Source organism: Leopardus geoffroyi, chromosome A3 (genome assembly GCF_018350155.1).
Source record: "Leopardus geoffroyi isolate Oge1 chromosome A3, O.geoffroyi_Oge1_pat1.0, whole genome shotgun sequence".
NCBI lineage: Eukaryota > Metazoa > Chordata > Mammalia > Carnivora > Felidae > Leopardus > Leopardus geoffroyi.
The window spans coordinates 47165702-47179479 of NC_059336.1; the positions used below are offsets into that span (position 1 = coordinate 47165702).

General features: G+C 40.7%; 1 non-coding gene across 1 annotated transcript; it reads right to left on the minus strand.

Moving 5' to 3' along the window:
* Positions 1–4612: 4612 nt before the first annotated feature.
* On the minus strand, positions 4613–4694 carry TRNAS-GCU. The gene has a single exon. It is a non-coding gene; the product is annotated as a tRNA-Ser (tRNA).
* Between the last annotated feature and the right edge of the window lie 9084 nt (positions 4695–13778).

Genomic DNA, 13778 nt, shown 5'->3' on the forward strand with positions numbered 1-13778 from the left:
ATAGTTATTATTTACAGATGCTATAACTGAATTTTTAGAAAGCCTGAAAAATCACTTACACTTTTAGAATACCAAAATAGGGTAATGGTGCTAGATATAAAACAAATACTCCAAAACTAAATAACTTTCTAAGGATAAGCATTCATTCAAAAAAGATGATGAGATAATATATGAATCATATAAGTGAAAAAAAAAGGAATTACTTTAAGAACAAATGTGCAAAAGCAAAACATAAACACCACAAAATTTGCCTGAAGATCATAAAATTTTAGTAATTGGAAGACATATCATGTGGGATACAGGATTACTGATTATGGCAAAATGGCAGTTTTTCTCAAATGAATGTATCAGTTGAATAACTTTTTTAAAAATTTTTTTAACGTTTTATTTATTTTTGAGACAGAGAGAGACAGAGCATGAACGGGGGAGGGGCAGAGAGAGAGGGAGACACAGAATCGGAAGCAGGCTCCAGGCTCTGAGCCATCAGCCCAGAGCCCGACGCAGGGCTCGAACTCATGGACCGCGAGATCGTGACCTGAGCGAAGTCGGATGCCCAACCGACTGAGCCACCCAGGCGCCCCCTAGTTGAATAACTTTAATCAAAATCTTGATTGGATTTCTTTTGACAATGTTAGAGAAATTTTTCTGAAAAGATAACCAGGCGAAAATACACAGGATTTAAAAACAAACGAACAAACAAAAAAACCCAAAACAAAACAGGGAGAGGCTCCTCCTGGCAGCTACAAAATGCAACACATAACAGTAGCTCCTATTTGTAACCCATCTGTAATAAATACTATTCCCTGTGTTTCCTAAGCTGCCACATTTCCCTTCCTCCAACAACCTTATGTAGGGGACCACAAGTACTCCCTTTTAGCAGAGGCCAGAGAGTTCGTATACCATTTCACAAAGTCACACAGTTGGCAGGTTTTTGCACAGCATCATCTAATTCAGTACCCCCCTGCTTAATTGCCATGCTTTGAGCTATAAAAAGCCAAACCAGGTGGCATCAGTGCCCAATCAACAGTGGGCCAATGGACCAGAAATGGCTACCCTGGATTAACTGCATTAAAAGAACCACTGCCGAAGAATATGATCTTCTCTAAAGATTGGTACTGAACATTATTTGCCTATTTTAGAAAAATAAAATATCCTTACATCATGTGACCTACTAAAACAAATTCTAACCAGATTAAGGAGCAAAATGGGACAAAAATGAAAACAAGTACAAAAGAATTTACAATACAGAAAAATATGTGAAAGTCTAGCTGCTTTCATGTGGGAGAAACACTTTCTATGAAAGAAATCACAAGAGAAAATTAATAAGATTTAACAACCTGAAATGTCAAAAATATCTTAACCAAATAAATTGGTTAAAATTGCAATCAAATGTATATGCTGAATGTGGAAAGTGCTTATATTTTGTGAAGGAAGCCTAATAATATGTATCAAGCTGATCAAAAATTCTTGTCCTGTGATTCCTTAATTCTTATTCAGACTTTATTCCAAGGGAAACCATCGGTAATGAGGCCAAAGATGAAAGGTTATGCCCAGCATCAAACTTGCTAATAGCAAAAGGTGTTAAACAATCTAACTGGAGAAACAAATTCAATAGGAAAAGGGATTAAGTAATTCTGGTGCATCTCTGTGATACATATTTTTCCATTAGCATAATACTTTCAGAGATCATGTAATAACTTGGGAAGCTCCTGAGGACAAAATTTTAAGAGTATATGTATATCGGGAAGAGAGAAATATGTCAGATTATGCACTAAACCTTCAAAAATGATGATGGGAGGTGGTGAGAATTACTAGAAAGTCTTACTTTTTAAAAAAGTTCTTATTTAAATTCCAGTTCGTTAACAGTGTAGCATTAGTTTCAGGTGTACAGTTTAATGATTCAACACCACCCCACAACACCCGGTGCTCATCATGACAGGTGCACTCCTTAATCTCCATCACCTATTTCACTCATCTCCCCAACCATCTCCCCTATGGTAACTATCAGTTTGTTCTCTCAGAGTCTATTACTTGGTTTGCCTCTCTCTCTCTCATCCCTTTTCTCATTTTTTTTTCCATTAAATTCCACATGTGAGTGAAATCATATGGTATTTGTCTTTTTCTGACTAACTTATTTCACTCAGCATAATATTCTGTAGCTCTATCAATGTCATTGCAAATGGCAAGGTTTCATTATTTTTTATGGCTTAATAATATTTGGTTACACACACATACACACACACACACATGCATACACATACATACCACATGTTTATCCATTCATCTGTCGATGGATGGACACTAGCACTGTTCCCCTAACTTGACTGTTGTAGATAATGCTGCCATGAATATTAGGCTGCATGTACCCCTTTAAATCTGTATTTTTGTATTCTTTGGGTAAATACTGCGTAGTGCAATTGCCGGATTATAGGGTAGTTCAATTTTTAACTTTTTGAGGAAACTCCACACTGTTTTTCAGACTACTGCAGTGGCTGCACTAGTTTGCATTCCCACCAGCAGTGCAAGAGGGTTCCCCTTTCTCCACCCCCTCACTAACACCTATTGTAGAAAGTCTTACTTTTATGTTTTTTTTTAATTTCTGCAATATTTTACTTTTGTATACTAAAAATAATCCACATTTGTAATTGGAAAGGAAAAGAAATTTAATACTGAAACACTAGATTCACAATTACATATCAAATATGGTCATAAATTTTGGTTATTTTTTTAATGTTTACTTATTTTTGAGAGAGAGAGAGAGACAGAGCGTTGAGTGGGAGAGGAGCAGAGAGAGAGGGAGACACAGAATTGGAAGCAGGCTCCAGGCTCTGAGCTGTCAGCAAAGAGCCTGACGCAGGGCTTGAACTCATGAACCATGAGATCATGACCTGAGGCAAAGCCAGACACACAATCAACTGAGCCACGCAGGATCCCTGGTTATCTGTTTATACATAGATGTGAATATATTTTCAAAAATCATAGTAATAATCAGAAGTGAAGCATAATAGGTGATAGGTAACTTTCTCTTTTTTACTAATTTTTATACTTTTCAAAATCTAACATGTATTATCTCATTGTTTTAATAAGAAAAAATCAACAATGAGCTAATGTAAATACAAATCTTAAAATTGTTCAGCTTTTTGGGCTCCTGCAAGCAGATTTTTGTGAATTGCTTTACAGCATGTGTGAACAAGACATTTCATGGTTTAAATTACACAAAAGCCACCCCATTTTCCTTTGTTAGTGTGTTATCTAAATTTTCAGGTGTAGGTGGCTGTAGTGCAAGTGAGGAGGAAAAGGCCCCTTTCCCCAGCATCATATTGTGCAGCAACAGCAGAAGGTTGGTAATTTGGGAGCCAGGTGGGCAGAGCAGAGACCACCCTGGCTGCCATGGGCCTTCACAGCTCAGAAGGACATAAGCAAGAGAACGTGGGACTGGATATTATGAGACTTTGACCCCTCAGAGAATAAGGAGATTTTCCCCCTCTCCTGCACTAGAGATAAGTCAGCACTGCTGGCTGCATCAGATCTGCAGGTGAGACAGATTTGATCACCAATGGGATGGGAAGCCCCTTGGTGAACTGTTTCACATTAATGTTCATACTTGGAAAGATAATTTTCTGCTGCTCACCGCTGCAAGTTCTCTTCATCTCAGCTGAAGTCTGCCAGAGTAAAATGAGAGAGGCCCATGGAACTCTGTAAACAGAAAAGTGCAATGAAAATAGGAGTCACTGTTCAGAAAAAGACAGGGATGTCAATTTTCCCGGCACTTGTCTCTCAGTGTATCAGCATCCCTTTCCCTGCAGAACATGCTTTCCTACCTCCTCACACCCTAGTCTCTTTTTTACCGACATTTCTTTTCACACCATGCTAATTCATGCTTTGCGTGCTTTTTTTCATCCTGCTGTGTGGCTGACAAACCTCAAAGTCGGTAGGTGGTCATGGAATTGTGCCCCAAACCCTGTAAGGGAAGTAGGTGCAGAGTTGACATGACTCAGGACAGAATCTTTCAGCACCAGTTCTGGGAGCTTCCAGATTGCAGAGTGCACGCCCTATCGGCTGCTGAACCCACAAGGGTGCCTCATTTGGGCCCCAGGCGGGTGCATAGGCCAGACAGCACCTGTGTTCCATGAGGTGGGCTTCCTCCCGTACCCACAATCAACTGAGCCATGTCCGCAGGCTTGGCAGCCTAAACAGGGCAGGATGTTTCCAAACATAACCTGCCATTGAAGAAATCAGTTTTATTCTGTCTATACATTCTGTCATTGGCAGCCAGCCTCTCTGACTTCAGCTGATACACCACTGTGGCAGGAAGCCCGGCCAGGCTCGGCCAGCTCAAAAGTCTGGCTGAGGTGTCTGTGCCTCTTAAACACCACCAGGAAGGAGCTTTCTGTGGGATTGCTCTTTTGTTAGTTGATAGAACAAACATTTTGTTTTCTAGCATGATTTGGGTACCAATTCCAAGGTACAGATGTGTATTTTTAGATCCTCTCATGTGACACTTGAATCCTCTTGTCCTATGAGTCCATTTTCTTTTCTTACAACCACTGGTGAAATATTTTGCTCACAAAGCGCTAAAATCTGATGCAACCTGTCCAGTGGACAAATTGAACGACGAGGATGGGATTCGAACCCATGCGTGCAGAGCACAATGGATTAGCAGTCCATCGCCTTAACCACTCGGCCACCTCGTCACATGCATTTGCCTCTTCTTTAATACATGACTTAAAGAATAGACAGAAGAGCTATTTATTACTCCAGTCCCAGGAGAATAGAAGTCAGTGGTTGATCCGGGGACATAAAAGATTGAACAGCAAATTATTTAGACAGGATGTTCCTCTCAATACACAGAGTATTTCAAGTGCTTTCACCTTTTTCTAAATCTGTTCAGCATGCCTGTAAAAGTAATAGAGGGTATAAGCCTTTTTGCTTTCCATGGAAAATGCAGGAAAAGTTAAAGGGAGAGAGGAATAGAGAATCACTGACTTTGGCACAGCTGAAAATAGCTGTCCTCTGGGGTGATTTTCTCAAACTTTTCTGCGATATGGGGAGAGGGGTGTGCTTTTAAATATCCCCAGGCCCAGGTCACACCCAAGACCACTGAAGTCACAACTTCAGTAATTTGAACTTGTAGACAGCTGCAATGGGTGGTCAAGTCTGAGAACTATCATTCTGTTAACCTTTCAGGGGACTGATCTCTCTTTATACTTGAGTGTTTGGAGGATATGACACCTCACATTGGCATCTGGTTTGGAGCTTGGAGGAAGAGTGGGAAGCTGGCAGTGGAGAAGAGAAGGATTCCGTGGCAGCCCAGCAGGTACAGCAGCATGGGCACCCCTGTGATGCTTTGTCATAGCCATCTCGTAATCCAGCAACTCCAGAGTGTGCACACGCCACTTCCTGGAGCCCCTCATGGCTCTGCTCACATCACCTCCTGTGGGAAGTCTCTAAGCTGCTGTTGGTGCCTAGGGACATGGGCCTTATTTGATCACTTCTGCCTCATCCACCCATCCCTGTTCCCTAGATATTGCTATGGGGAACAAGGACTGCATCTTTGCTCTGGATCCTAAAACATATCTGATGTTTTTTAAAAATATTTTTAAGGGAGTTGGTAGACGAATTAATTGAGTGATATAAATACTCACCTGGCTTGTTATCAATTCATTTCAATTCAGTATATATTAAATTTCTTTGATGAACCTGACCCCCTGGTGTAGACTCAGGGTTTTGTTTTTTTTTTTTTTTTTTAAGTAGGCTCCACACCCAGCGTGGATCCCAATGCAGGGCTTGAACTCATGACCCTGAGATCAAGACCTGAGCTGAGATCAAGAATCAGGCACTTAACCAACTGAGCCACCCGGGTGCCCTGCTATAATTCTAAGGAAGAGAGAGCCCTGCAAATCTTTGGTGCACACAGTTTTCCCCGGGGACCCCTCCACAGCCTAGCTCCTCTGTCCTGTGACATGCATGTTAATTTCCCATTCGTCCTTCAGTTTTTCTCACACTGCCCCCCACCCCTGCCCTTCTCCATTGAAGGCTTTGGATACAGAGAGGAAAAGCGTGTTTAGGATTGAACTGGCTCCTGCAAATGGGTGCTGAAAGCTGTGCTTATTTTAGCACATGTGTTTTACACCAGGGCTACCTTTAGGAGTCTCTCTCCAACCGGCTGGGATGGGAGTACTTATTCAGAGAGGAATAGAATTTAATATGAACATTCCTTGCCCTCCCTCCCCCCCCCTCAAAAAATTAACTGACACTGAAGGCGAAAGCCTGGTCTCAGATTGTCTATAAAACCAGCTGTTCCAATATCTGAACTCACAGAACTGCCCTCCAGTTAATTTGGAGATTGGATTGAAAACATGTTCCAAGTTTTGCCCTAAATCAGTCAGCCAACAGGTATTTCTGGGCCCTTCATACAGGCTTACTGTACACTTAGGTTTCATTTCTCTGGAGCCAAAAGAGGTGAAATCTGCAGAACTAATCCAGAGGTTACAACAAAATGAGCAGTTTGGTATGACCCCTTCCCCATATAGACTGCGGGCACCTTCTCCTCCTGCAGGATACATGCACTGTCTTTCCCTAACAGAACTTTGCACTTGTAGGTGCTTTCTTTGGCAATAGACGAATTCTTACTTGATAAAGAATTGCCAAAAGGTCTTGCTACAGAGTTGCTACTTGGAGTCCACATGGGAATCAAAGATTCACCTGACCATGACTTTGAAGGAAATGCCTTTGTCTGAAATCTTCGAATATCATCTATGCCCTGACCTAACCATCAGCAGAGATTTCCAAAAAGCTAAATGTCACAAACTCTAAGATATAGGAAGTAGAATCTTTTTACCAAAGACGTGTGTTTAATTTTGTCTTATTTCCCATAATGAGGAGAAAATCACCTAATGTTATATAAAGACTCCCCTATCTTATTACAGATCTTAAAGCCTGTCTTAAAATGGCCCTGTCCAGCAAATTCCAAGTCAGGGATGAAAGCAGTGGGGGGTGGGTGACCTGAAGTGTGATGAACTGGCATATAATAGATATTGAATTTCTAAGAAAATTGACCAATTGAAAGTGCAATAGGTCATTTAAAAAATAGTGATATAACTTAAAGGCTAAATGACCATGCGACATTTCAACAACGTATATACAACATGTGTGTAATATGAGTCATTAACATAGTTGTGGTTTCTGCAAATTTTATGTGGAAAAACTCCAGAACGCTTGATGCTTAGCTGATCCACCACGGAGAGCCCTCTGAAGAACTGGGTGAGCCATGTAGCAAGTGCCCACAGTGTAGCTGATTCAAAGACAGTGAGGGTGTCCTTAGCAATTTTGTCATATACTAATTGCCTTGTAATGACTTTTATTGGCTTAACAATTGTGTGAGTGTATCTCAAAGTTTAGGCATAGTGTTTTTTTAAATGCATGGTTTGTTTCAATGCTTATGAGCCATAATTAGAAATAATATATGGTGTTGTATTTTGCTTTCTTTACTAGTCTCTTTTGTTTCCTAAAATGTAAGCTGGACCCATATGAACAAAATGGGACAATTTTCTTGGTGGAGCATCATGGTGACCACAACAAAAAAGGACTCACAGGATAGTTTTTGGATCATTAAATTCTAATTTTTTAATGTTTATTTTATTTTTGAGAGAGACAGAAACAGAGCATGAGCAGAGGGAGACACAGAATCCAAAAGTAGGCTCCAGGCTCTGAGCTATCAGCACAAAGCCCAACACAGGGCTCGAACTCACAAGCTGGGAGATCATGACCTGAGCCAAAGTCAGATGCCCAACTGACTGAGCCACCCAGGCACCCTAGATCATTAAATTCTAATGTAAATGATGCTGTCTGCAACCTTCTGTTCCAGCACTGAGAGTCCCCCTTGGATATGTAGCAAGTAGGCAGTACTCTAGCATGTACCCAACCTTGGTAAAATAAATTTTCCCCTTAAAATAGTATGCATATCTCATCATACATATTCATTAGCTTTTAACTATTTGGTGAAATACAACTTAAAAATACTGTAATGTCTCCAAAGTAAAAAGAAAATATTTTTTTTCATTTGAGAAAAGCAAACAAAGCAATCTTTTCCTTAATCCCTTTAAAATTTCTCAGTAATTTATATTTTTGAGGATCCGTTTCCTTCTAGATTTTTAAAATAATGTAAGTATTTATGCAGCTACCGAGATATGCTAAATTGAATATGTATTACATTTGCATTTCTTTTTTGGTGTTTCTGAGCTCACTTCATGGACAACATAATTTTGGGAGACAGACAAACTACATGAAAAAATACTTTTCAAATGTATTCTATTTGACTTACTTAATAAATGATTAATAATAAATTCATGATAGCAAATTACTTAATCAATGTTTTTTGATATAAACAACAACCAAAGAAGATATTGACTATCTCCTATATGTGCCTAATCTATTTAGGGTTAATGTAATTTTTTGTAACCAAATTCTGCAGGTTTGGTTCCCAAAGCCATGTTTTAAATTTCCTTTCCTACGTCCCAAAGTCCATGTTAGAGTTCTGCCTGCAAATGCACCAACAAAGCACTGCGTTGTATGTCTTAGAGCAAACATTGAAACACCAGAAGAAAGTTATTTAGAACCACTTAGTAATCTTGAAAACAATGAAATATAAGAAGTATCCAAAGTATTTCTATTTCTCTAGTAAAAGAATGTTACAAAGTGAGCAGTGATTCTGAATCATCACCAGTTCAATTAAAGTTTCTATCTCCTTATGTTTGAGAATTGCTTTCCTTCCTAGGTCTTAAAAAGCTGTATGAAATAAAATGTATCTTTGTCAAGGTAACACTTTACATTGTGGTTTTTGAAGCCACGTTTCAAATGTTGTGGAAGGGTGACTGGAGGAGAAAGAGAGTGACACAAAATAAAGATGTCACTTCCCTGGGAAAAGAATAACAATTGCCCCTATGATTTTAGCTGTGAAGGCATTTTATTTTTTGTTTTGTTTTGTTTTTTTTTCAACATTTATTTATTTTTGGGACAGAGAGAGACAGAGCATGAATGGGGGAGGGGCAGAGAGAGAGGGAGACACAGAATCGGAAACAGGCTCCAGGCTCTGAGCCATCAGCCCAGAGCCCGACGCGGGGCTCGAACTCACGGACCGCGAGATCGTGACCTGGCTGAAGTCGGACGCCCAACCGACTGCGCCACCCAGGCGCCCCTGTGAAGGCATTTTAAAAGGGTACCTTAAAACTGAAACAGGCTTTCTGAGTTTGGAACCGTGTGTGTCCATCTGGGGCTGTGTTGACCAGTTTTCCATTTTGATGTGTAAACAGAGGCACGGAGTTTCATCAGTTAAGGGACTGGGTCCTCCCTCCACCGCTCACCAGCCTTGCCCAAGACACAGTCTTCAGAAAACAGAGAAGTATCCCAGGCTGGCTAATGCTCGGGCATCTGAAAGACAGTTGGGGGCACATCCTGCTTTTTTCCCTTATTACATGTCCTACATTTCCAGGTGGATGAAGTTCAACCTTTTATTTCAGGAGAGAGGTATCAGAATCATAACAAATAGAAAGAACTTCCCTACACCTGCCTGGCATGAAGAAATGATCTATGGAGAATTCCCTGTGTTTCATTTTCTTTTGTTTTAAGAACTGAGCCCCCTCACCACCCCTGCCAAGGAATGTACTAAGTGAACTAATTGTTGCATTATTTTTCTTGGAGTGATTTTTCTGTTTTATTAGTTTCTCCACTTCACATCACTAGTGATTTAACTTCACCCCAGCATCTGAAATGCTGCAGTTCGATAAAATAAGTAAATTAATAAAGTCTAAAGTGCTTCCAAGCTGGGCAGACACCTTTTTTGTATGCTGTGATTTTACTGGTCTTCCCAGCTGATATTTATAACTCAGCCATATGTGGTTATAAAGATTTATTATGAGCCTGTGGAATAAGTTCTGTTAATGTGTACAGTAAACGTCCAAGTTTTGACTCTGTAAGCCTTGGGGATTTCTAATAAGATGAAGCCATTTTGATCGCCAGCCAAGCAGTGTGCAGTTGGAGTGAGGCCTCGGATTGACAAAGGGCTTAGCTATGCACCCTAGACTATGCTCACCCTGTGTGTGGGTTTGCTAAAAATGTTTGCAGAACTCAGGTAGGTATTTTTCTTCTTCATCACCATCCTCATCTGAGAAGAGTTGAAGTCGGAGAATCTGTTGACTAAAAGTTGGAAATGGAAAATTTTAAAAGATAAATAAAGGCCAAACTAAAAAGGCAGGGCAGAGCCATCCGGGAGTACAGTGAATAGGGCATCTGTATCTGATTCTCCCCACCCTTGTCCAGCTAATGGATGGTTACTTTGAGTTCATCGAGAGAAAACTGCAGGTACCAGCTGGTATTAACCCCACAGACTCCTCTTCCATGGTCAGTGGAAAAGAAGGAGGACTGTGGACCTCTCTGTTTATGCCTTTCCTTCATTTTTTGAAACTTCTCTTGCCCTTAATATATATGTATGTTTTACAGGGGCACCTGGGTGGCTCAGTCAGCTGAGCATCTGACTTCGGTTCAGGTCATCATATCACGAATCATGACTTCAAGCCCCACATTGGGCTCTATGCTGACAGCTCAGAGCCTAGAGCCTGCTTTGGATTCTGTCTCTCCCTCTCTCTCTGCCCCTCCCCTACTTATACTGTGTCTGCTCATGTCTCTCTAAAATAAACATTAAATTAAAAAAATATATATATGTGTGTGTGTATATACATACACTCACATATGTTTTCCAAGGAAATTCTTGCCATTTGGGGGAGGAGAAGGGTTTCAAAATAAAACAACAGAGTGAGACAGTGTCAGAAAGTGTTCAGCAATGTTTCTCAAGCTTGACTGTATTAGAATCACCTGGGGAGTGCTTTAAAGATACTACAAAGTTTGGTTTACTCTCCTAGAATGCTACCTGGGCATTTCACTGTTCTTAGAAGATCCCCCAGGTGATTCCAAAGTGAAACCCTAGGCATTTTTTTTTTCTTAGAAGATTCCCAAATGATTCTAATGTGAAACCTAGGTCACAACCCACTGGTTTAAGCCCTAATTCTACATGACTTTTCATAGAAGTCTTCAAAATAAGCAATATTTGTCTATTTCCAGAGCTTCACAATCTCTGAAAACAGCTTGAGGGGCAGTATTTGTTAACATGGAAGAATTTAGGTCCTGAAAAAAATATCTGACCAAAGAAAAACAATCCCATGAGAGAAAGGATAGGACCCGAGCTTGCCTGAGAGGATGTCTTGAAGTTTCCGATGGTGTAAAATTTCTGCACAGCACCATTTCCCCTTTATACATCCCCTCGTCAGGTGCCGATAAAGTTCTAGATCTTTCCCCAGTTTAAATATATGTTTGAATTGCTCCCCCCAACCTTTTTTTCTAGCAGATCTGTGAAGTGCCATATTAGATTATGCCTAATTAATTAATCCCCAAATATCTGTAGATGATGATTTGACATATAGTTCTTTCCATTATCATCAACATTGTAAGATGATTTTGATATTTATCCTAAACAAGTGAGGAATATACAATTTCAGGTACTCAGTAATCCTAGACTGACAGTACACAAATTCGTAGTGGCTCCCTTCAGTATACTTCTCCTTTTTTAAAATTATTTTAATGTCTATTTATTTTTGAGAGAGACAAAGGCAGAATGCAAGTGGGCTAGGGGCAGAGAGAGAGGGAGACACAGAATCCGAAGCAGGCTCCAGGCTCTGAGCTGTCAGCACAGAGCCCGACGTGGGGCTCGAACTCACGAGCTGTGAGATCATGACCTGAGCCGAAGTCGGACACTCAACCAACTGAGCCACTCAGGCGCCCCTAGTATACTTCCGACCAAACAACATTCTTCTCTGATGGCTATCCATCCCTTAAATAGGCAGGGAGCTCTGGAACTTAGAGGTCCTTTTCTGATTGGACAATGTACTCTGTCCTGTCAAATTCCTTTCCAAAACATGTCTGAAATCCATCCATCCTCCCCATTTCCAGTGCTACCACCACCTATCCCAGCCACTGTTGTTTCCCGAGTTAGTTACCACAAGCTTCTCCTTTATCCTTCTCTAAATCCAGTTTCTGCATGAGCTATCACCCACCTCACACTGGCCTCCACTCAAAGCCTCTCAATGCCTGTCCACTGCACTAAATATAAAACCCAAACTCCTCACCTGCCATGGGCACTGTTGGGCCTTCTCAGTCCCACTTGACAGGCTCTCTGACCTCACTCACTGTGTATGTCCAGCTGCTTGGCCAGCCCAGACTGTTTACCACTGGGAGCCATCACCATGCTGTTCCTTCCACCAGGCATGTTTTCTGCCTGTTACAGCCTCCAAGTCTCTAAGTAACTGGAATCTCTTCAAAAAGCCTCTGTGACCACTCTGTTTAATGCAGTCCATCCTTTTATTAGTTTCTCCCTCAGCCTACAATTCACTCTTTCATAACACTTAAAATTTGCAGTAATCTTTTTTATTTTGTCTATTTAACTGTTCTATGCCTATCTCCTCCGCTAAAAGAGAAGTCCTTTGATGGTATGGACAAGGCATTTGCCATTTTATTCACAGTGTCTGGAATGTGCCTGACATATATTGAGCACTCAAGCAATATTTATTAAATGCTGGCAGAAATAAAAGTAAATAATCTCTCTTCTTTCCTGTCTTTTAACTTACCAGTCTTGATTCTGCTCTTAGTGCAGTTGAGATGGAATCCAGGTGGCAACGTCCACTTACCTTCTTCTGGAGGCAGCTCAGGGCCATTCCTAAATCCTAATTTGTGGGCTTGGGAACTAGGAATGCTCAGTAGACACATACTGAGCTCTATATGCCATGCATCATGCTAGACATTTTACTCTTTAGTGCTTACAATACAGTGAATTAGGAACTGATTCTTCCCATTCTATAGGTTAATCTGTACACTGGGGCTCAAAAAGGAGCCTAAGGTGACTTGCCTGAGGTTGCCTAACTGCCATGTGTTGGAAACAAGTGTTTTGACATCAGATATTCCAAGCTAACCCTTTTCTCCATCCTCCTCAGGAGACAGTATAGTTCTATGAGTCTATTTTGCAAAATTGGCTAGGATGACAACACCAAATTTTAATTGGTGGTTACATTAACAATGCTAGTTACCCTAAATCTTTCCAATCTTGCACTTGCACAGTTGCATCCTTTTAAACTAAAATGGAGAGTATTATATTTATTTCTTTTGAATAGCCTCACATTTATTTCAGTGAATCATTCCTCAAGTTCTTTTAAATATCAGAAATGTTTAGACTGGAATGGATATAAATTCTGGAGCAAGACAGGCCTGGCTTCAAACCCTGTTACACAGTGAGGGGGTGCATAATCTCACACAGGTTACTTAACTTTCTTGAACATTGGTTTCCTCCTTAGTAAAACGAGAGCACCAAGGGATAGCTTTGTGTGAGGGCTAAAAAGATGGCATCTGTAAAGTACATGGCCATGCACTTTACGTGCAGGCCCTGTGTCAATGTCAGCTCCTGCCCTTTGACCTGTGCATCAGCTAGCTCTTCCAGCTGTGTTATCTGAGCTCTGCAAACAGTAGACTCTTGTGCTACAGATTTTAAGTCATCCATCAAGTAAACTGCTCCCAGAGGCAACAGGCTTTTAAAGGGAAGCTGTCTCTTCCCCTATACACCACCCTTCATCTCAGGGATAAACCCACACGTACTTGTGATCAGAATTGCCTTGATTTGCACAACATGTGCAACATTACCCTATGGAAGCTGGGAGTTGTTTTTTTTTTTTTCCTCTTGG